The sequence below is a fragment of the Dermacentor silvarum genome, chromosome 5 (genome assembly GCF_013339745.2).
Source record: "Dermacentor silvarum isolate Dsil-2018 chromosome 5, BIME_Dsil_1.4, whole genome shotgun sequence".
In the NCBI taxonomy this organism is placed as follows: domain Eukaryota; kingdom Metazoa; phylum Arthropoda; class Arachnida; order Ixodida; family Ixodidae; genus Dermacentor; species Dermacentor silvarum.
The window spans coordinates 20,076,904-20,098,135 of record NC_051158.1 but is presented as its reverse complement, the minus strand read 5'-3'; the positions used below and the strand labels follow the sequence as shown (position 1 = coordinate 20,098,135).

The following is a 21,232-nucleotide window of genomic DNA, read 5'->3' as shown; positions in this document are numbered from 1 at the left end:
TCGTCTCTCGGCGGCCTCTACGTGGCCCACAACCGACTCGAGTCTCTGGCACCAAACGCCTTTCACAACGTGTCCATCCTGCAAGAGATCATCCTCGCCGGAAACAGGCTGTCGTCTGTGCCACGGTTGTGCAGACGCTGCAGCAGCTGCGCTCCCTCGACGTGGCCGAAACATGATCGCGGACATCCAGAACGCTTCCTATCAAGGCCTGCATCAGCTATACGGCCTCAACCTGATGGGAACCACATCGGCAACTTGAGCCAAGGCGCTTTCCACGAGCTGCCGTCCCTGCGGATTCTCAACTTGGCTCGCAATGGAATTCAGTCCATTGAACAAGGCACATTCGATGACGTCCCCGACCTTCACGCTTTGCGCTTGGATTCTAATTTTTTTGGACGACGTTAATGGCCTTTTTAGTAACCTGCACGACCTCATCATGCTCAACATCTCGGCCAACCGTGTGCGATGGTTCGACTACGCGCTTATTCCCATCGGACTACAGTGGCTCGACATCCACGACAATCAGGTAGAGGCGTTGGGGAACTACTTTGAGCTGGAGTCCATTTGAAGCTGAGGACGCTCGACGTGTCGCACAACAGGCTCACCGACCTCGACTCATCGTCTCTGCCGAATGGCATAGAAATTGTTTTCTTGAAGGGCAATCACCTGCGGCGCATTCAGCCCTTCACTTTTCTTGGTAAACAGAACCTCACACGCGTCGACCTGACGGACAACAGCTGGAGACGTTGGACATGACAATGTTCAGGCTGAGTGAGGTTCCGAGCAGTCGGCCGCTTCCGCAGTTCATGGTGGCCGGGAACCCGTATCTCTGCGATTGCCACATGGAGTGGCTCCAACGCCTGGGCAATCTAGACGATTCGAGGCAGTACCCGCGAGTGATTGACCTGGCGGACGTGGCGTGCCAGCTGAGTTTCAGTCGCAGGAAAGCCACCCTGGCGCTGGTCGCGGCGCACTCGTCCGAGTTCCTGTGCCGCTACCGCAACCACTGCTTCGCGCTCTGCCACTGCTGCGACTTCGACGCTTGCGACTGTGAGATGGTATGCCCAGACAACTGCACCTGTTACTACGACCAGAGCTGGAACACCAACATCGTGGACTGCAGCACCAGGGCGCACGGCGCGGTTCCCAAGCAGCTCCCGATGGACGTCACCGAGCTGTACCTGGACGGCAATGACATACCGACGTTGTCTAGCCATACCTACATCGGTCGAAAGAACATGAAAGTGCTCTATCTCAACAGCAGCAACGTGCAGACCATCAACAACCGAACCTTCAGTGGCCTGCGTACGCTCCGAGTGCTGCGGCTAGACCGCAACCGACTGGTCACGCTGCACGGCTACGAATTCGATGGGCTCGGAGAGCTGAGGAGCTCTACCTCTCGTACAACCAGCTGACGAGCATCAACAACGCCACCTTCCTTCCGCTCAAATCTCTCGAGGTGCTGCACTTGGACCACAACTACATCCTCGAGATCGCTGTGGCGAACTTGCCGCCGCGGCTGAGCGACGTGCGCCTCTCCGACAACCCGTGGTCGTGCGACTGCCATTTCGTGCAGGAGCTGGCAGACTTCCTGCAGACCCGCGGCGCCGACCTGGTGCGCGACCTGTTGAGCGTCCACTGCGTGCACAACGAGACGGCGGTGCTGCCCCTGTGGGAGCTGAACGCCACGTCGTGCACCAATGCGTCGGAGGCGCAGGTGCGCCAGGTGCGCCACCTGCATGACCTGCTCCCTCTGCTCGTCGTCGTCGGTGTAGTGTTTCTCCTGCTGGTGTGCGTGGTGATCGTAGCCTTGTGTACCGTCGCCAAATGAGCGTGTGGTTCTACACCAAGTACGGCGTGCGCGTGTTCCAGCGCGCGCCCGCCGAGGAAGAGAAGCTGTTCGACGCCTTCGTCTCGTACAGCAAGAAGGACGAGGCGTTCGTAGCGCAGATCCTGGCGCCCGAGCTCGAGTGCGGCAGCCCGCCGTACCGACTGTGCCTTCACTACCGCGACCTGCCCATGGCCGGCGGCTACCTGACCGACGCCATCAGCGAGGCCGTCGAGAGCAGCCGGCGGACTATTGTGATCCTCTCGGAGCACTTCCTCAAGAGCGAGTGGTGCCGCTACGAGTTCAAGTCGGCCCACCACGAGGTGCTGCACAGCTGCAGCCACCGGCTGGTGGTCATCTTCCTCGGCCGGGTCTCCTTCAAGGAGCTGGACCCGGACATTCGGCTGTGGCTCAAGTCCAGCACCTTCCTGCGCTGGGGCGAGAAGAGGTTCTGGGACAAGCTGCGATATGCCATGCCAGACACGCGGCATCGCAAAGTGGCCGCCGCCGCCTCCTCCGGCAACCGTAGCGACGTAGCCAGCGTGCACATCTGACGCCGTGTACAGTGTGCGAGTGCCAAGGTGTGTGGTGTGGTGTGTGTGTGTGTGCGCGCGGTGGCTGCCTCGTGGATTACATGTTACAGCCAGGATATGCACGGGCTTGGCCCCTTCATCTAAGTCAAGTCTCCCCCAGTTTGCGCTGTGCAGGTAAAAACACCTTCTCTTGCTCTGCTGCCAACGAACTCGTGACTTCCTTTTTTAACCAATCCGTCTAGAAATTGTACCAACTCCTTTAAGCGGTCGCTTGTTGTATACGTGAGAACGTTTTGAAACGAACTGGTGCCTCTGGGTGATGTTTCACTGTACATAGAAGTGTAATATAGCCCTTTATGTCCATTTTTTTTATTCGTAATTTATGAATTCCTCTGCGTCGTACTTGCGTTGCTCTCAGTGACTACCAAGAGCCAAAACAACACGCCAGCACTTCGTGGGACGGAGGCATTGGACTGTGATGTACATTCCTATGCAGTTTGCAACATATTGTGGAGGACTGCTTAACTTGCACAGATCTTTTTTTTTTTTAAAGAAAAATGGTGTGATTTGAATCTCGCAGAGAAACCTTGTGCCGCCGTTATTTATTTATACTTATTTAAGCGCGATTTGCATTACAGTGTATGTATCGCGAACCCTAGACACTATACAAGTGGTGGTCTCGGTCCTTGGACGCTCCGCTACAAGGAACTTCAGATTTGCTCGAAAAGTAGACGCACTGCTATAGAGGCCCTTTGAAAGTCTCATGTCATAAAAAAAGTGATTCAACCGTAATTGACGCCTCGAAATTAAAAAAAAAAAGTTCATTGCGAAAGCCCATAGGCAAGTAGATATCTCTAATTGTGAGTGTACAGGAGTGTGTGTAATCCACGTGGTGTCTTAAGGCTTCGATATCAATTTAGTCCCGCTACCTCTTGAAAAAAGTATTCCTACGAATTTTACTCACCAGTGACTTGAATCGCCTAAATTTTTAGCAACTGCCTTCTCATTTTCTTCCTTTGTTTCCGAGAGTTGACAGTCACAAGGCAAGCCTACACGGTAATGTACTAAGTTTGCTATGGATGTGACGCGAACAGCAAAGAAATCTTTTGGAAGGAACAACTACGGCAATAAAGAAAAGTGTCTCAACACTTGGAAATGTTCAACATTTGTCTCGGCTGCTTCTTACTCGGACCTCGTTTAGTCCTTAAAGACAGGAAACATTACCACTGCTGAAACCTGTAAAAGGAAGCAGCGTGCGGTTCCTCGCGTATCGGCAAGAATATGTATACTACCTTTTCTAAAGTCGTACAGCGACAATTACCTGAATGCGCGCTTTGTCCTGGACGGGAAGAATTCGAATATAGCGTATTTACTCGACAACAGGTCTACACGAATATAGGTCGACCCCTAATATTGAACTCCCCGACAAATAGAAAATAATTGGAATATTGATCGCCCATATCTTTTTAGAAAAGGATTGACCATGATACACCTTTGTGCACCGTAAGCTCGGCTACTAAATCTCGCTTATCACAAGCGGCATGCTCGTCGGGTGCTTCGCAGGCACCTCGGCACACCCAACGACGACGTCGTCCTCGGTACTGTCGCTGCATATGCAGCATTCCTCGTTAGAGATGCGAAGTGTGAAAAAAAAAAAAAAAACTTTTTTCCCGTTTTTTTTTTGACGCAGTTGGAAAATTTGGCCAAATTTCCGCGGGGAAAACGTACAGCAATAAATCTTGGACAACATCCAGCGTTGAAAGCGAAACGTCGCACATGATACCAAACGAGGGCAGTCGCCATCGCAATGCGTCAGCGTGGCTTCGTCATTCGGGTGCCCGTTATTGTTCGACTTTCCCTCGTGTGCAAACTGTGGCGGAAGTCCGCATATGAAGCCGTGTGGAAGCAGATTCGGCAGTGGTACGGCCTATTTCCGACGTGTGGATGCACTTGACGGTCGGGGAGACCTCTTTATCAATGTTTCCATAGTCGAAGCCACAACGAAATAGCCACAGAAGAGGCATTTCAGTGTTCTTTTGTTCTAACTGCTGTAACAATTCTAAGCCGCGCCCGTTCACAGAGAACTGGGGCCGTGTTCTGAAAGGTTCCCCTAGGCGAAATTTCTTTTTTCGCTTTCATGTGTACGCTGATTGGCTGTTTTAGCAAAATTGGATGAGCTGATTGGGTGGTTGAGCCCGACGTCATTCAATTTTGCTCACCAGCCAATCAGCGCGCACGCCTGAAAGCGAAAAAAGAAATTTAGCCTAGGGGGAACGTTTTCAGATACGGCCCCTGAACGCGTTCGCGGTGATGCTTCTGGCTTGTCTTCGATTTGTTAAACCCTGCATTCGTTTGCGAAAAGGCAGAAAGCATTTCACTTCTGTTATTTACATAATGAGAGTTATGGCTTTTTGACATTTCGCAATAACTATTGACCGTATGCTAAGAAAATTTGTTCTTTTCCATTTTTTCCAAAATTTCGGAAAAAACGTGAAAAACAAAACAGTTTTTTTTCCGATTGCTCAAAATTTCCGGAAACTTTGCATCTCTATTCCTCGTGCACAATCTCCAGACAGGCTTTACAACGGGCGCGACGGAGGAACGAGGTGCTTTGGTTACCTTCGTTCACGATTATATGGCGAGACTCTTTCGTCACGAATATATGTAGATAACGGGGAAAAAAAGGAGAAAGTTGACCTGAACGCGATTAAATACGGTACTTCTTTTGTTTAGTTCAAACATATTTGGGATCGCATGCTGATCACCTGCCCGTGTGTTACCTTGTTGCTCACTTCTTGCACTGCGCTTCACGAATCACTGGCGACAAGTAAGAGCTTCCTTTTTGCAACGAATATCTGGCCTTACGTCCAGGTATACAACCACGTCGTATTAATGTACAGATGAGCAGCGCTCTGGAGATAGAAACGAGTACATGAACGCAACCGAATATTCTTGCCGAAAGATGTAATCTCCTTGATGCCATTATAGTGCGATAATCGTGCGAGCATAGAAACCTCGTGGCCCTATGTAGTGTGCGCAAAGGTTAAGCGAGACGAGAAGGGGACCAGATTCAGGGTACCAGGGCTCCTGCCCCATCCTGACATGTATGTAGGCGACAAAAACAACTCGATTTTGCGCCGAAAGTTAGCGACTGCGCAATACGTATGTGGCCGCAGTGGTCTGCAGAAGGGCGTAGCGCAAATGGCTTAATAAATCCAACGCTATCTCTACGACACTGACCGATAATTCCGGCTCCATGGTGACCGCCTAAATGTCCGAATGATCGAGAGTCCAAAATATCCAATCCAAGTTCGCCAGAAAGCAAGTCACATTATTCCACGAATGGCTAAAAAGTGTGCCGTATTCTAGGATGACCATTTTCGTGGATGGGTTCACTTTCGCGGAATTCGCGTCACTAGCGTCAGACGCGTCTACGAGCAGTGGCTGCGGCGGCATTCGTGCCAGGAACGCTAGCGTCCGTCGACGTGTCTGGTGCTAGTCACGCAAAATGTCGCGAAAGTATCCCCGAAAGCGATCATGCTAAAATAAACCAAAGTTAGTCAACGTGTAGCTGCGCGCAGGTAAGCTTGTCTACGATCTGGTCAATCCGTATCTCTATCATTGCCATGCTGTCGCCACGTGATGTCGCCACAGATAGAGGAAGGTACAGTCGCAATGGGCGCGTTAAGTTAAGGCGCTCGAGCGCGCTCTAGCCAGCAGAGCGCGCTCTTTTAAACTTAACGGCTAAAAAGCGACTTCCGGTGCGTGATTACGGAGCGCGCTCTACGCGCTCCACCCTGGAAACGGTGCACGAGAGCGCGCGCCTGCTACGGCTTCCGGAAAAATGACGTGTTTCCGACTCTTTCCACTTATGCAAGTCCGTGCTCCTTGCCCACTCGTTCCTGCCGCCGCTGCGCAGCCGGGCGTCTGCTCTAAGGCATGATCGGGAACTTCGCGTGTTGGCGCGGTTTGAGCTTATCACGAACCGAAAATGACGGCCCGATCATTACTTGCCAGACGCTCAGGGTACGTAATCGGACAGTCGCAGTTTGGCGCCTTCTCGTCGCTACGTTCATGTGTATGACTTCTTCAGGTTCTCATGTTATCATGGAAGATGTTGGGGCACTGCTCATTGAATTGTGTGTCGGTGTATCTGGGCACAAGGTTGATCACATAATCCTGGATGCCTCGGATCATAAAGGCTTTCTGTCCTCTTGCGATCGGCAATGAGTCATCAGTCAGCGTACCGCGGAGCAGAAATAAATCCCCTGTTAGGGTATCCTCTGAGAACAGCACGAACAGCTTGCATCGCATACATAAGTCGCTGCTGCTTCGTTCGTCGCCGCGCGTCAAGTTCTTCTAGCTCTTCATCGTCTATCAAGAACTGCAGGATGGTGTTTATCGGCGGCGCCATCTTCAAAAAGCGCGCTCAATGCGATAGCGGTCGCGGAAGCAACACAACATTCGCCAGACGGCGCGTTCGTGCGCCCGAAAGCAGTCGGCGAAAATCGCCGTTAAGTTAAGCTCCGAAGGCGTCGCACTCGAGCGCACTCGAGCGTGCTCCTTTGGAGTTCGGAGCGCGCTAACTTAACGCGCCCAATCTTTTTGAGGGTGAACACGGGAGCGCGTGGCTTTCTATATCACCAGCGCCGTCAGACGGCAGCCACAATATCTGCGGGCATGCTCGGGGAGGGTGGGCTCCTTTCGTGCGCATTACGTCATCGTAGCGCGCGTGTGTCGTCTGCTAGCAGTTTTTTCCCCCTCAATAGAAACCATGATTTTGATGCTTTTAATTCAGAACGTTGTGCTTGGCGTTATTGTAATTACTCGAACTTTTCACTTTGTTTAGTTTTCCTTCTGCTGTGGTCTTATCGTACTACGAACAGGCAAGGGAACACAAACATCCCAACTTTTATTTGGTGCAAGTTCAACAAAAGATTGATCCGCTTAGAAGTAGTATTAGTAAGCAGGAATAATTTTCTCTTTGATGATGTTAGTAATTTTGTCATACAACCCTTAGCGGAAACGACTGCTGCCATCCTAGAGGGCAGTGACGCGTACAGCGCTGGAACAAAGTCATGATGCGCTCGAAGGTCCTCCCATTCTTGTCGAACGGCTGCCCACAGCTCGTCCCCAGTCGTCGGGCGGACAGGTTTTCGCACCATGGCTGCTTTGATGTACCCCCATATATTTTCGCAGATGTTCATGTCAGCGCCTTTGGCCGGCCAGGAAAGCACGCTGATTCTGCGATTTTCCATATGTTCCTTGACAACTTTTGCCGTGTGAACCGGCGCCAGGTCATGTTGAAACATAAAGTCGGCATCGGTAAAGACGCTTTGGGCGCAGGGCAGCAACACATCGTCCAAAATTTCTGTGCAGAATCGCTGCGATGTAAGGGCACCTTCTATGCGATGCAGAGGCCGGAGACCATGCCTTGACACCGCGCCCCACACGTTCACGCAGTTTCGGCCACTCGCGGCGACTCCCTGCACATTGGCTGGCTCGTAACTGCATGGAAATCGTATTTTTGACCATCCTTCGCAAAATCAAACGTGCATTAAGAAAAGTTTCTTACCGTGTGCCTCTGGTTCGCCAAACTCGCATCCTTTGGTCTTGGCGAGTTGTAAAAGTCGACTCATCCGAGAAGATCACTCGGCCCCCACTCATCTGCCATCCATGAGGCGTGTGCTTCGGCAAATTGGAGACGTGACTTTTTGTTCGAAGCAGTGACGACTGGCTTTTGTGCAGCTACAGAATTTCGCAGTCCAACACTTCGGACACGTTGCCGGTCCGTAGCAAGGGAAGCGTCCCCATCTAGCTGCTCCCGCACTTGCCTCGCGGACTGTAACGGGCTCTCGACGACAGCAGCTACCATAAGCGCGCCTTCATCCTCCGTCGTTTCCTTTGGTCGACGCCTGTGTGGGGCATCACAGAGTCGGCCTTCCTTGCTGAATGCCTGAATAATCCTGTTGACGGTCTTTAGCGGCCTGTGCACGAGAGCACCGATGGAGCGCTGTGAATATCCCTTGGGCGAATATTGTACGATTTTCCACCTCTCTTCTTCGGGAGAGCGGGCCATGCTGAAATTCAGTTGCTGCTCTGACAGATGCGGTAATGTGCAAGAATATATATACGCTCCTCAAAGACGGAAGCCGCTTTTTAAATACGCCCACAAGTGTCATGAGCATGCGTGGTCTGGCTGCAGATCAACAATGATCTTGAGAACGCCCACAAAACATTACATATATTTTCAAGTTTATTGATGCATCGTGGGGAGCATAATGAGAAGTTCAACATCGTCACCAATCCCGAACCGTACGGCTACCTTATTGCGGTACGCGCGCAGCAGACGACACGCACTTGCTTGCGTGACGCAATGCGCGCGGCGGGAGAACTTGCGCACGCCAGACACACTGCGCATGAGCAATGCTTCTCGTTGCCGCCGCTGAACCGCGCTGTGAGCTCAGAAGGCCACGTGTTCCCATGTTCACCCCCAAAAAGATTGCGACTGTACAATCAATGCATCCGCTGAATCTTCAACCCCCTGGTAAGATAACAGGACCGCGATTTCGCAGCGAGCCTTTTCCAGTGCCACTTTTTTTGCGCTTCGTCAGTGGTAAGAGCGGTGTTCCACCTGGGTTCTCAGTGGTATCAGCCGGCCTATAAAGTCCCTAGATTTCCTGGTCTCTTTTAAAGGGATACGGACACGAAATCTGAAAATTTTACGAAAATGCTGAAAATGAATCCTCAGTGTGTGATTACACCGAAACAAGTAGTCACTTAGCTCATTTTTGAGCCGATGGCCCTATTTTTGGCGTTTTTGTGAGTGCGCGCCTCGCCGCCCGACCCGCGGGAGTTGGAAGGCGTGCCGTCCCGACACCCTCGTCGGATAGCCAGACGCCGGCCGCGGTCATTCGAAGCGCGCCGATGCCGCCATCGCGACCATGGATTCGAGTTCTGGTGCTTCTACCAGCGATTAGTACACGTCTGAAGACGAGGACCATTCCAACTTGGCAAGAAATATTACCGCTTACGGTTACGAGCCTTCCGCGTCAAGCGACGAAGAAGAGCAGGCGGCCGTAGAAGTGCCGGTCAGGTTTCGCTCTGCACCAGACACTTGTGCAAGAATGATTTGTCATTTCCTCTGTAAACTTGCCTTTTTCAAGAGCGCACGCAGGCGAGGCAGCTGCGGGGTACTTGAGCACTGCGTGGATGACTGTTATGCCGTCGGCGTGAGAAACTGCTGTGAGGTATCAGTATAGTGCCTAGAATAAGTATATTCTAGGCACTACAGTATCAGTACCTCCGAGACTCTCGCGTCCACTTCGCCAGCCGACCGACAGATGGCAGCACCTGTCTGGCGTTCTGCCCAGTTTTTCTGTTTTTGCCTGTGCAGAACTGTGTGTGTATCTGATTCGTGAGTCGCGCTCGCTGGCCTTGTATTGTATGACCACGGCCGCTGGATAAAAAAAAAAAAAAAAAAAAAAAAAAGAAAAGAAAAGAAAAAGAAAACCACCTTTTTTTTTTTTTTTTTTTTTATTCAGCGGCCGTGGTATTACTATGCTTTGCCAACATTTTTAAAGACATTACTCCCTTCGTGCCCAGCCTGGGGCATCTCGCCCCAGCCTCGCCCTTACACTGCTCAAGAAGGCTGCAATTGAACGAAAACAGCACCGACATCTTTTCGCCTCCTCTTTTCCAACGCGCCGCTGATCATTTCTGGCTTGCGTTTTCGTGAGAAGACCGATGGCACAGCGTCAGGCTTTAGGCGTTGCCTTTTGAGCGGCATGCCGAGGATTTTCAGCACAGCCGGGCTTGTCACATAATCATCGTCGACGAAGTGGCCCACGCAAATGAAGTCATTTTTAGAGGTCTCCAGGCTGTGCGTGATGGCTGATAGGCAGGTAATCAAAGTTTACGCACCTTCTCGTCTCTGGGAAACGTGTGCGACGACGTGTCACGACCGACGATGCTGTTATAACAGCAATGTCTGGGCATTTCCTTGCGCCGCGACGAAAATACCGAGCGACGACCGCGGGAAGGCTCATGTAAGACGCACCGCACCTGCGTGGAGCGCCGACGGGGATAATGTTTCGGACGGACCACGTGCGAAGGTCGCCGAAAGGGGTTAAACGCTTCAAGGGACCGACACCCCCGGAAACACTGCGACGGCTGTGGCCGATCTTGGCCGCGCGCGCGCGGGTGGATGTTATGACGACAAATTTCAGCTTCTGCCGGCGGCCGCTTAGAGGTAAGGTGCAACAGAAAATCGAAAAAAAAAAAAAGATGTTGCTCGTTAATTTTTTTTTTTAAAGCAGCTTGTTCTATTCGTCATTTTCAACAGTTCAACTTTTGTTCCGACGCAAAAAACCACCCGCCAACTTTCGTGTCCGTATCCCTTTAAGTAGCGACATGTACTCCGTCGGCCGCCATTATCTTCCTAGATAGCATGCGACCGTCAACGGTGGCTGCTATCTACGCTGCTCGCAGCAGCGTGCAAATGATTGCGGCGGAACAGCGTTAGGAAGAACATGGCTACCGGAATGAGCGCCGCCAATGAGATTCGTCTGTGGTGCTTCAAAGGTTGTCGCTACTTAAAGAAAGCAAAAAAAAAAAAAAAGAAAAAAACATCTAGGGACTTTAAGCCGGCCGTGAGCGGTGGCTGGTAAGGACGGCGTATAGAATCGAGTAGAATGCATCGCTACAAAATCGCGAACCGGACGTCGACCGCGCTACCGTTGCTGAGTGACTGCGGGTTTTTTCATCAACATGAATTGACCTCTTCGGCGCAGACATGGGTGGAGTCGGCGCCGCTTAAACAGCTTGAAGTCGCCGGGACCGTTTCACCACGTGAATGAACAAATGCTGCACCCGCGGAACTCTGGACTCGCTTGCCGTGGTTCGCTAGTTTCGGTTTTCCAGTCATGGCCGACCACCTTGCCGCGGCGATTGCAGCGACAAAATATCGCCATTTCAGCACGTAGTCGTGCAGGCGGAGTCCGGATTATTGAACGGCGTGCCTTTAAAGGTGTCTGAAAATTAGGTCGTCATTAAACTTATGGGCCAGTAGAGGTGCCTTGAATAGTCTCAATAATCGAGCTTGTCTGTATAATCTGTCGGCGCCAGTTATGAATCAACCTATTACTGAGTAGAGGCTTCGTCTTTGCGAGGAAAAGCAGACTATTAAAAGAAAAAGTCGCAGTTTCGCCCGAAAGGCGAAGCATCGATTGCGATAGCAAATTAGTGGATAATATATATATATAGTAGATGTACGCCAAGCTCCGGCTTCCGGTGTTTTGCCCGAATGATGCTTCGGCCGCTCATCATCATTCACTTTGTGGATATGCGGTGTCTACTATGCGGAACAGAAGCGTGCTTGTCCGTCGTCGTAGCACATGCCGATTTGCTGGTACTTGCATTCGGCATATCACCTTTGTATAATGTCGTGGGCCTAATAAACCGTACAGCAGGAAAACGCGTCCGTCGGGGCTGGCTCACGAGCAAGTAGGTCTTCTTCGTTCTTTCCTCGACTCTTGCCCTCGACCCACTACCGACAGGTGGCAATATGTACTACCTACAAAACACTGGAGGACACTTCGCCTTGAAGAGCGGAACGCGATAGCATTCAAAGATCCCTGACTGCAGCTTATGTAACCGTAATGTTTACCGGGAAACGCTGGCTGCAAACGCTACGCACAAAGGCGAGCTTTCTGGTGGAAACGCGGCCTCTTTCCTGGGCCGATCCCGGAGGTAGTGCAGAACCGCACAAAAAAAATTGCATCATTTTCAGGCTTCTGTTATTGCTTCGCACTTTTAATAATAAAGTCTGAGAAGATTTAAGATAAAAGGCGTACGCTGTCGGTGTTTTATTTCGTGACATTGGTTTGTCGGCTGCCGTTCTCGAAAGTCCGAGGAATAATTTTGTCAAGAATGTGAGACGAGGTATGAGCACAACTTTAGTGATAGAATGGTGTGGCAATATAACCCGCATGTCATATAGCAAGGCGTGGCATATACATATTCCTAATATATAGGGAAGTTATCGCTCATTGACGCCTGCTTTTCTGCGACACGGGGCCCGTAACGCTATCGCGTTAATACATCCGCCGATATACGAGTCGACTCGGCAGCCACGCCAAACCCGGGCTGTAGGCAATGAAAGCATTGCTTTAATTAAAGAAAATTGGCCGCCATCCCGCCCTGCGAGCGTCCAGCGAATCAAACCGACCACACATGGTCGAGCATTGTATTCACGCTGTTCTTCTGGTGTCTTTAATTGCCGTGGTCTACCCATGGCAGTCTTAGAATGAACTCACTGAGTTGCTAGATGGGTCTCCCTTTTATATATGAAAGCGTGGGTGATGTCACTAAGTATATATATATATATATATATATATATATATATATATATATATATATATATGCCTGATTGCAAAACAATATATGCCGTTTGCCTGCTATTGTTAACCTGGCGTTTTTGTTTACGCCACGAAATTTTCCAACCAACGAGATGTATACAATTTCGCTGTAACAATTATGCGTGGTTTTGCTACCGCAAACACCAGGAAGCCCAGTTAAGTAGTGGCAAACCACACACTGAGTTTCCTGGCGCTCAGGATTTCTTCGCGATGTTCTGCGTAGTATCGCGATGAATTCGCCGGCCAAGTTCACAAGCCTCCGGATCTTCATTTCTTCGCCTACGCGAACTCTCGGCTGCCCTCAATCTAAACTCGGGATGTTCTCTTCTGCGACGCTTGCTTTCAGCTTCGCTAGTCTTTCGGGAGCACTAGTTCTCTGGTCTGAGCCGCTGCCAGAGGCTGCAGTCACGGACACCAGGCGCGTTCGGCGCGAACGCGGGGTAACGCGATCATCGTCGGTAGAGTGACCTAGAATATTAGGGGAATGTCCAAAAGCGCCGGCTCCGGACCCATGGGGTTTTCGCGCTTGCGAAGCGCGCGGGAAGCGAGGGTCGTCTGCTACGCGCTGTAGTTTCTTGCGTTCAGTTCCCACGCAAAGCACTTAACGTCTATTTAACTTCAACAGGTGGTGCTGCATGGAGCTTACCCCATCTTTGAGCGTTGTCTTTGTGCTTGGGCAGCAAGAGAATGCAAAATCTAACGCGTCAAAACTCATCAGCGCGACTAGCTCCGGTGCTGGAGTTCGGGAACGGGTAATGCGGTAACTGTGCGTGCGTAGAAAACAAACGCCCTAAAATGAGCCCGCGCAGAGAAAGAACGTAAAAAGAAAAACAGTATTCGCATGGGTACGCGGGCAATAGCACCTTGCTTGCAAGAGTAACGAAAAAAGTAACTTACTCGCGAAGTGAAATACGCTCGTGCAGTGACCGCTTCGCTCACCACTACGCGCTTTTCACTCACGGTCAGTAGTGGTTTAGAGTCGTATGCATTGATGAACGTTTAGCCTCGACAACAGAGCGCAGTGGGAAGGTGTCAGGGAAGGAGCAGAGACAGCCCTAACGCTGCAATATTGTTGGCCTATTTCTTTCAGGGCATAGCGCGGTACACGAACAATTCTTGCTGTACGCTATCCTCTTCAATGCAAACTTCGCGCATGATGTACCTTAATCCGTGAGCGAAGCTTGTTTCAAAATTCAGACATTCGAAAGAAAAGCCATTTCATCCTATAGATAACAAACATAAAACAAGGTCAACAAATATATATTTTCTACATTGGGAAATGAATGATAGATACTACTCGGCCTAGCCATTTACTCATTTGTTATGCAAAAGTTATTGCTGCATAGCCTGTTTTAATAATACGTGAATCCTCTCTGAAATTACCAACATGTACTTCTCATGATATCATAGTTATTGCTAACTTGTGATTGTTTACGTAAACTAACAACCATTCGTGACGCGTGACGATGTTTGTGCTTCCATTATATTGAGTGGAAAGTCGTCTGAAAATACTGTCTTGATGCCTACAAATATCGCTATTGATTCTACATATCCTAGATAGTTTCCTTCAATGAGTTAAAACAGGAAAATTTTATGTTCTGGTGATTAGTTGCCCCTTTCATACGTAAATACAAGTACATAGTTATTTATCAGAAGTATATTTGCTGTGTACGAAACCAGCGAGCATACGCAATAAATATTTCTAAACTTACTTTCATGTTAAAATTCGCTTAGTGTTTGCGCTCTTGCAACACAAGAAGGCGAAAGACGAGTGCGCATCCGTAAAGCATCACGTTTTCGTTTTCTGACGTCCGCTCGTAATTATGAAATGAGCATACGTACACAATGCTGCACTGTTAGCGTTTCATTATTTTGGTTTGTCTTGTTTTTTTGCCGCGTATATTTCTCGCGTACCCTTTTCGTGCACGCCGTGGTAGCTTAGTGGCTTTGGTAGGTTGGAATGCTCAGCTCGAGGACGTGGGTTCGATTCCTGGCCTTACATTTCGATGGAGGCGAAATGCATAAAACACCCGAGTACATAGATATTATAGTGCACGTTAAAGAACCCAGGCGGGTCGAAATTACCGGAGCCTCCCATACGGCGTTCTCTCATATGTGATTTTGGATGTAAACCCCAGAAATTATCATTACTATATTACCCTTTACCTGTGCTCTCAGTTCTTCATGATATATGAAAAAGTTCGACACGTTCAGATCGAGATTGGCATTCAACACGTTCTTATCGTCACACCCCACCATCAGATGGATTTCTGGCCGAAAAACGCGGGTTTGCACCACACGTGATATTGTTGTCGTTAATCGCGACGTGAATGCAAGTATGTCAGTTACTAATGCCGTGACCCATCAGTCATCTTAGTCACTAATTTGTGCCTTTCCACACTATACTTGGAATATATACCAAGTGAACGAGACGCGAGAGTTACGCGGTTTGTATTTCATTTGGTACTACGGCCCCGCGACGAACACATTCCGCTTCCCAAGAGCCAGTTAAGGATTTCGTCTTAATAAAGAAAGAGCAGAGTGCGGGAGGCAGTCTTGTAAAACAAATCATGAAATAAAAGAAAGGAAATGAAATAAAGGAAACGATAGGATGTACAAGTGTTAGCATGATATCTGCCACGTTCTTCTGGCTATCATCGCCGTCTCCCACTTATTTTATTCTGCAGCACGTTCACGTTTCTCATTCCACGCATAACTAAATGAAGTAAGCGCGCGGAATGCGTTACTCAAACAGCGTAAGCGCGGACCAAGCGAGCTAGAAGTCAATATAGACAAAATACCCGTATTCACAGCCGGCAAGCGCGTTCTCTACATGTGCGGTGAGTCACTGCGGTATTACCTTGCGGTGACGTGGTAGTTAATATATCCAAGTTATCGTGATGTTGGCTGATAGCAACCATAATATCAGGCTCGTAGCAGATGCCCGCCGCCTTGGCGCGGCTTCCGCATCCCGGAGAACGGGTCCTAGGGTTCCTCGATGCGTGCGCCCCCCTCCGCCGCCGTGGAGGGTGGAGACAACCGCGTCGTCTGCTACGGCATCCGCCATTACGATGCCCTCTCCGCAGGCAGCCTATAGCCAGGATAGGCAGCAAGCGGTACTTTGCGCAGCTGCACGTAGAGTTCGTTATGTAAAACGTGTGGTACTTTAACGATATGACGAGAACACAAAGTTTTCGCATCGGCAGCGTGAAGGTCTCCGATTTACGTTCTGTAATCTTTATTTTTAGAGCGGAATTTGCAGCCGGTCTCGCTGGCAGAGGAAGGCTACCATCCAAACCAGCTGCGTAGACACCTTAAGATAGCGTCTTGTTGGGCTCTGTATTGGTTAAACGTGCGAAACACACACACACACACACACACACACACACACACACACACACACACACACTCATCAGCTACCCTATTTACGGACTGCATGCTGCAACGCAGGGTATTCTGAATTTTTTTTTATTTCGTTTACCGTCCTGTTGGGTAAAAATTGTTGAATACATGTCAGATGATTTGGGGCTCTACATATGGCTTTTGTGGCATTAAATCATGGCTCTCATGCAGACATTGACTATGAAACGTTGTTGAGCATGTTTTCCGCAGTAATATAGCGTAAACTGGTAATTGTTATAATGCGGCCGGTCATCGATATCTTTAAAATAAAGCGGCCACACGGCTTCTCAACATAGAGGAAACAAAATGCATTAAATACATAGCGATTTCTCATGTCGTAGATTGTTTATTTGGTTGAGAATTTTTTCAAGAACAAGCGCTACAACTCACTGCAAATTAACTGCAGCGCATGCCTTGCTTCCACTCCCACTGATTCTCGCGGCTTCGAGCTGGCGCGACATGCATGTCACGATTTTCATGTTCTTAGAACGTGTCACCCATGGTCGTCAGACATTGTTGTCTCGCCATACCAATTTTGGTATATATCAAGTTAGCGAAACGTCCGCAAGAGTACCAAGACCGTGGCACGTAAATCATGCCGCTCATGACATTCATGCTTTGATTTTCATGTTATGACCTGTCATTTATGTTCGTCATGCAGTCATGTTGTGGCATACCAATTTTCGTATACATCCCATTAACGAAACGGCCAGGAGAGCACAAAGTCTTAGGCGGCTAGATAGATAGATAGATAGATAGATAGATAGATAGATAGATAGATAGATAGATAGATAGATAGATAGATAGATAGATAGATAGATAGATAGATAGATAGATAGATAGATAGATAGATAGATAGATAGATAGATAGATAGATAGATAGATAGATAGATAGATAGATAGATAGATAGATAGATAGATAGATAGATAGATAGATAGATAGATAGATAGATAGATAGATAGATAGATAGATAGATAGATAGATAGATAGATAGATAGATAGATAGATAGATAGATAGATAGATAGATAGATAGATAGATAGATAGATAGATAGATATGCTCAAAGTCGCCGAAGTTCGCCAAGAAATGCTTCGCATTTAAAAGCGCACAACGTAGGCGCAGATCCTTACGCACTTGCAGCTCATGCACAACAAGCGTTTAAGAACAGCGCATTTTGTGCTATCCAGAAACGAACGAGTTAAACACGCACGTTTGCATGCCAGATATCAAGACTACAAGACGGACAAACGCTACGGGAAATAGCGTGCAAATGAACTATTACACACGGTGCCTTCTGCAGCTTGCGCAAGGGAGCTGATCACGATCGAGAAATTCGATCCGGATAAGGCTCGATCGCGATCGAAAGTGCCAGTGTCATACAGCTTTAACTCCCCAAACACAGAAAGGCAATAACGTATACGCTGCACAAACAGGAACGGTCCGTGGGTTGCCACTTGTCGCGCCTGATCTTTACCAGCCACAGGAGTCGCCTCTTCGGATCTTTCGGAACATCTTCCAGATATTTCGCGAATGGTTTGTGCGCTGTGGCACGCAACACCCGGGCATTTTGCCCTAGAAGACGCCGCACACGTGTCTCACTCAACCAGCCGCGACGATGCGTGGGGAGCGCAATGGCGGCCGCCGGTCGAAAGGCGGCATTCACCCTTTCACAGAATGACTCCACCCTCCACGGCGGCGGAGGGGGGCGCACGCATCGAGGAACCCTAGCTTCCTTGCTTGCGCGTGGGAGATTAAGTGCGTTCGCTCTCCGTGACAGCGTGCGTCCCCGCACGCTTCCGCTCGGGCATACGGCGCGCGGCGAAGATTTTATCTATACGGAACCTCACGGCGACGGCGACGCCGACGGCAGAAATCCGGTGGAAGTGTCCATATAATTGCTATCGCAATAAAAGCAGCAGCAGCATCATCTAAGGCGCCGCAGGCGCGTGATAGGTTGGTGGATGTTGTGGGAGGGGGCGAGGAGGGCAGGACCACAGCATGTGAGAGCCATTGGGATGACCGCCACACCTGTGACATCGCGGAGGTGGCTCTTCCGCGAATGCGCGAATGAGATGTATACGTGTGGGAGAAAGAAGAGAGCCCGTCTGAGCTTGTCGGATGAGGATGCCGTGTGCGCGAGATAGAGTTGTAAAGGCGGAAACGCACGGCGGGCGAGTCGATAGGGCAGGAGAGAAATGGGAGGAGGTCGGGAATCATGTGAGCTTGGCCCGGGGAAGTCGGGAGCCTGGCGAAGAGTAAGAAAAGAGCGAGACATATGCTCTTTACACTGGGTTACCGAGCCGTTAACTGCAGTGGCATTAAGCCCCTCCGCAGGTAGCGGGGCTTTACAGTGGCAACGCTGGTAGCGACATCTTGTATAACTTTGTCCAACCACAATGCGTTAGAAATGCTTTGTTACCATTAATGTTCTTCTTTTTTTCTTTCTGGGGTGTTACGTGCCAAACCCAGTTCTGATTATGAGATTAATGCTCTTGTCGAAGAAAAAAGAAAGAAAACGAGCTGCATGTTAACGATTATGTTGCTGCCGACTCTTTACAGTATCAGCTACAAGTAGAATATGGCGCTAACAGCTGTGTCTTCTATGGTTCGATTCTGCACCACAATATGGCGCCACCAACACGGCTGTTCACGCGCGTCTCCGGTATACCGGGTTACCGCAGACGTGCGCGTGAGCGGGTAATAGAGTGCTTATACAAGCGTTAATAGAGAGTAAATTCTCTAATAGTGAGTTTACCCTTGGTTCTAAGAGTAATACTCTTGGTTCAGCATGCAAGAGGCCGGCCCGGGCATCACCTGTGTAAGCTGGACAGATTGACGGCGATGTTCATTCATTTCTGCTACCTGTTGCATGCGCGCTTCGTATATGGATAGAGAACCGGCCTTGGCGCGTTAAGACTTCCTTCTCGGCATACTGTGAGGCCGCGTGACTTCTTTCCTCTGAGAGTTGCGTCGCCAGCCACGGAAATTTCCTGGTGCTGCTTCGCAGTGCACGAGTGCGCCAAGCATCTTCATGCAGTCTTCGTTGTCGCATTAATCTGAACCTTAGTTCGATCCCCTCGTCCGCAATTGACGCCAGATAATTCAATCCCGGATAACTCGAAATTCCGGTTAATTTTACGAGTCTAAAGTCCCGTTACACTCCTCCTATAACTATAAAGTCGCCTTGCGTTTCGGGTTAGATCAAACGGGTTTATCTCCCAGTCAAACAAGTGCGAAAGAGCGCGGCTTCAGCCGACAAAATATATAATAAGAGAAATGCGTCCCTCTCTTTTTGCATAAAGAAATAAAGCTAATTATTGCTAAACAGCCAATCAGTGCGAAGCTCCGAACGTTTCAGTTGGCCGACGCGTGAAAATGGGCATCATGGATACATGCACTGTAAGCTTTTGAAAAAATAAACTACAAATAGCCCATTGAATAATTGGCAATTGAGTGAACGCTGCGAATGCTGTCATCAGTTTTTCAAGAACATAGACACGCGCTCTGAAGCATTGAACACGTTTGAGCGCCTTATAAGTGAACCATCTTCCCGACTGAGCCAATTTGTCTACTTGTATAACCAATTTCGGCGAATGCAATTTATTAAAACTCGGACGCAGCTTCGACTGCTTCGTACTTGCGAGAACCAAATGTACTCCTTCACATCATCCTACTTGACGCTCGGAAAGCTGCGCGTGGCGACTACCGCGGCACACATAGCCACACGTGACGTCAGCAGTAGCGCGATCAGGGAACGACATTGCGGCCACTGGCGGGAAACAGTCGGTGCATGGCATGCGACTTGCTTGGGCACGATCGCCTCTCGGCAGACGAACTCCTCGAAGCGAAAACAAAGAAATTAACAAACAAGGCGGGCAAACGGAGATGTAAAAGCCCGTCGCAAGGGCATCGCTCGGAAAAACACATCGACACCGACGGCATACTAAGCGGACGGATTCCGAAGGACGCCGCTACCATCGCAACCGGCTCTCACGACGCCGGTCTCCGCCGCATGCCTGGAATCGAATAGGGGGCGAACGCACTCGAAAGCGAACGCACCAAAAAAACACAATCGCCGCGGCAGGGCAGCGCCACTCTCGCTGTCTTCTTTTATTTATGTCGGAAGGGAATCGAAAACGGGATCGAGAACGACGACGCGAGCTAGGTCGACATTCTTGCTTCGTTTTTGGATCGTTATTTTTTTTTTTTTTTTTGCGCTAATCGTACGCATATTCAGATTTAACTAAAATGAACGAAAAGTCGGGCATACCACCTCGAAAGTGCTGGCTCTTGTGTGTGTACACAGCTGCCCCGGGTGTCACTTTGGCATACATATTCCCGATCGTGGCATAACGGGCATTTATATAACTAGCGGTTACCGTGAGGTCACGATTCGATGTGTGTGCATGCACGCATTTATTATGACAGCGCTCGGTGTAATAAACACGACCGTGCATACCGGTGGCGCGTGAAAAAAAGAAAAAAAAAAAAAAAAAGTGCTCTCGCTTTCAGCCCCCGTGAAACGCCGAAGGCAATGGTCGTACAGGACATCGCCTCACAGGGAAATTCAGCCCTTTCCAAGCTCTTAGTTGCGTCTACGCGCGATCAGCTGTCATTCCGGTTTCACTCGTACGTTCGGTAAGCTGGATATGTGTCACTGACATCCGTACGCCGATCTGCGAAAGCCAGTAATGAAACAGTTCTAACAAGAAACAGGCACAGGGTATTTTCCCTGACTGAAAATCAGCCTCGATCTCAGACGAAGCCGGAAAAGTGCCGTGTCCGAGAGTTAGGCCTACGGGCGCGTCGGGAAAGCCAGCTGAGTATGCAGAGTCGGAGCATGTGGTGGTGCGAAAGACACGGTTAACTCACCTGTCTCGTACCAATCCTGGGTTTCGTCGGCCGTCGAACTCGTGCTGGGAGCTCGCGACCGGGTGTCGCCGCTCTCGGGAGCGTCCTTGTCGGATTTCATAATTGCATCCAGCCGAAACTCACGGATGTTGCAAGGAAAACTGCAGTCCGCGTACTAGCAGTGTTGCAGTACTCGCTC

General features: G+C 49.6%; 1 pseudogene; it reads left to right on the top strand.

Annotated features, from left to right (window-relative positions):
• The first annotated feature begins 6 nt into the window (after positions 1-6).
• Positions 7-2,664, top strand: LOC119453003 (toll-like receptor Tollo; annotated as a pseudogene).
• The last annotated feature ends 18,568 nt before the right edge of the window (positions 2,665-21,232 follow it).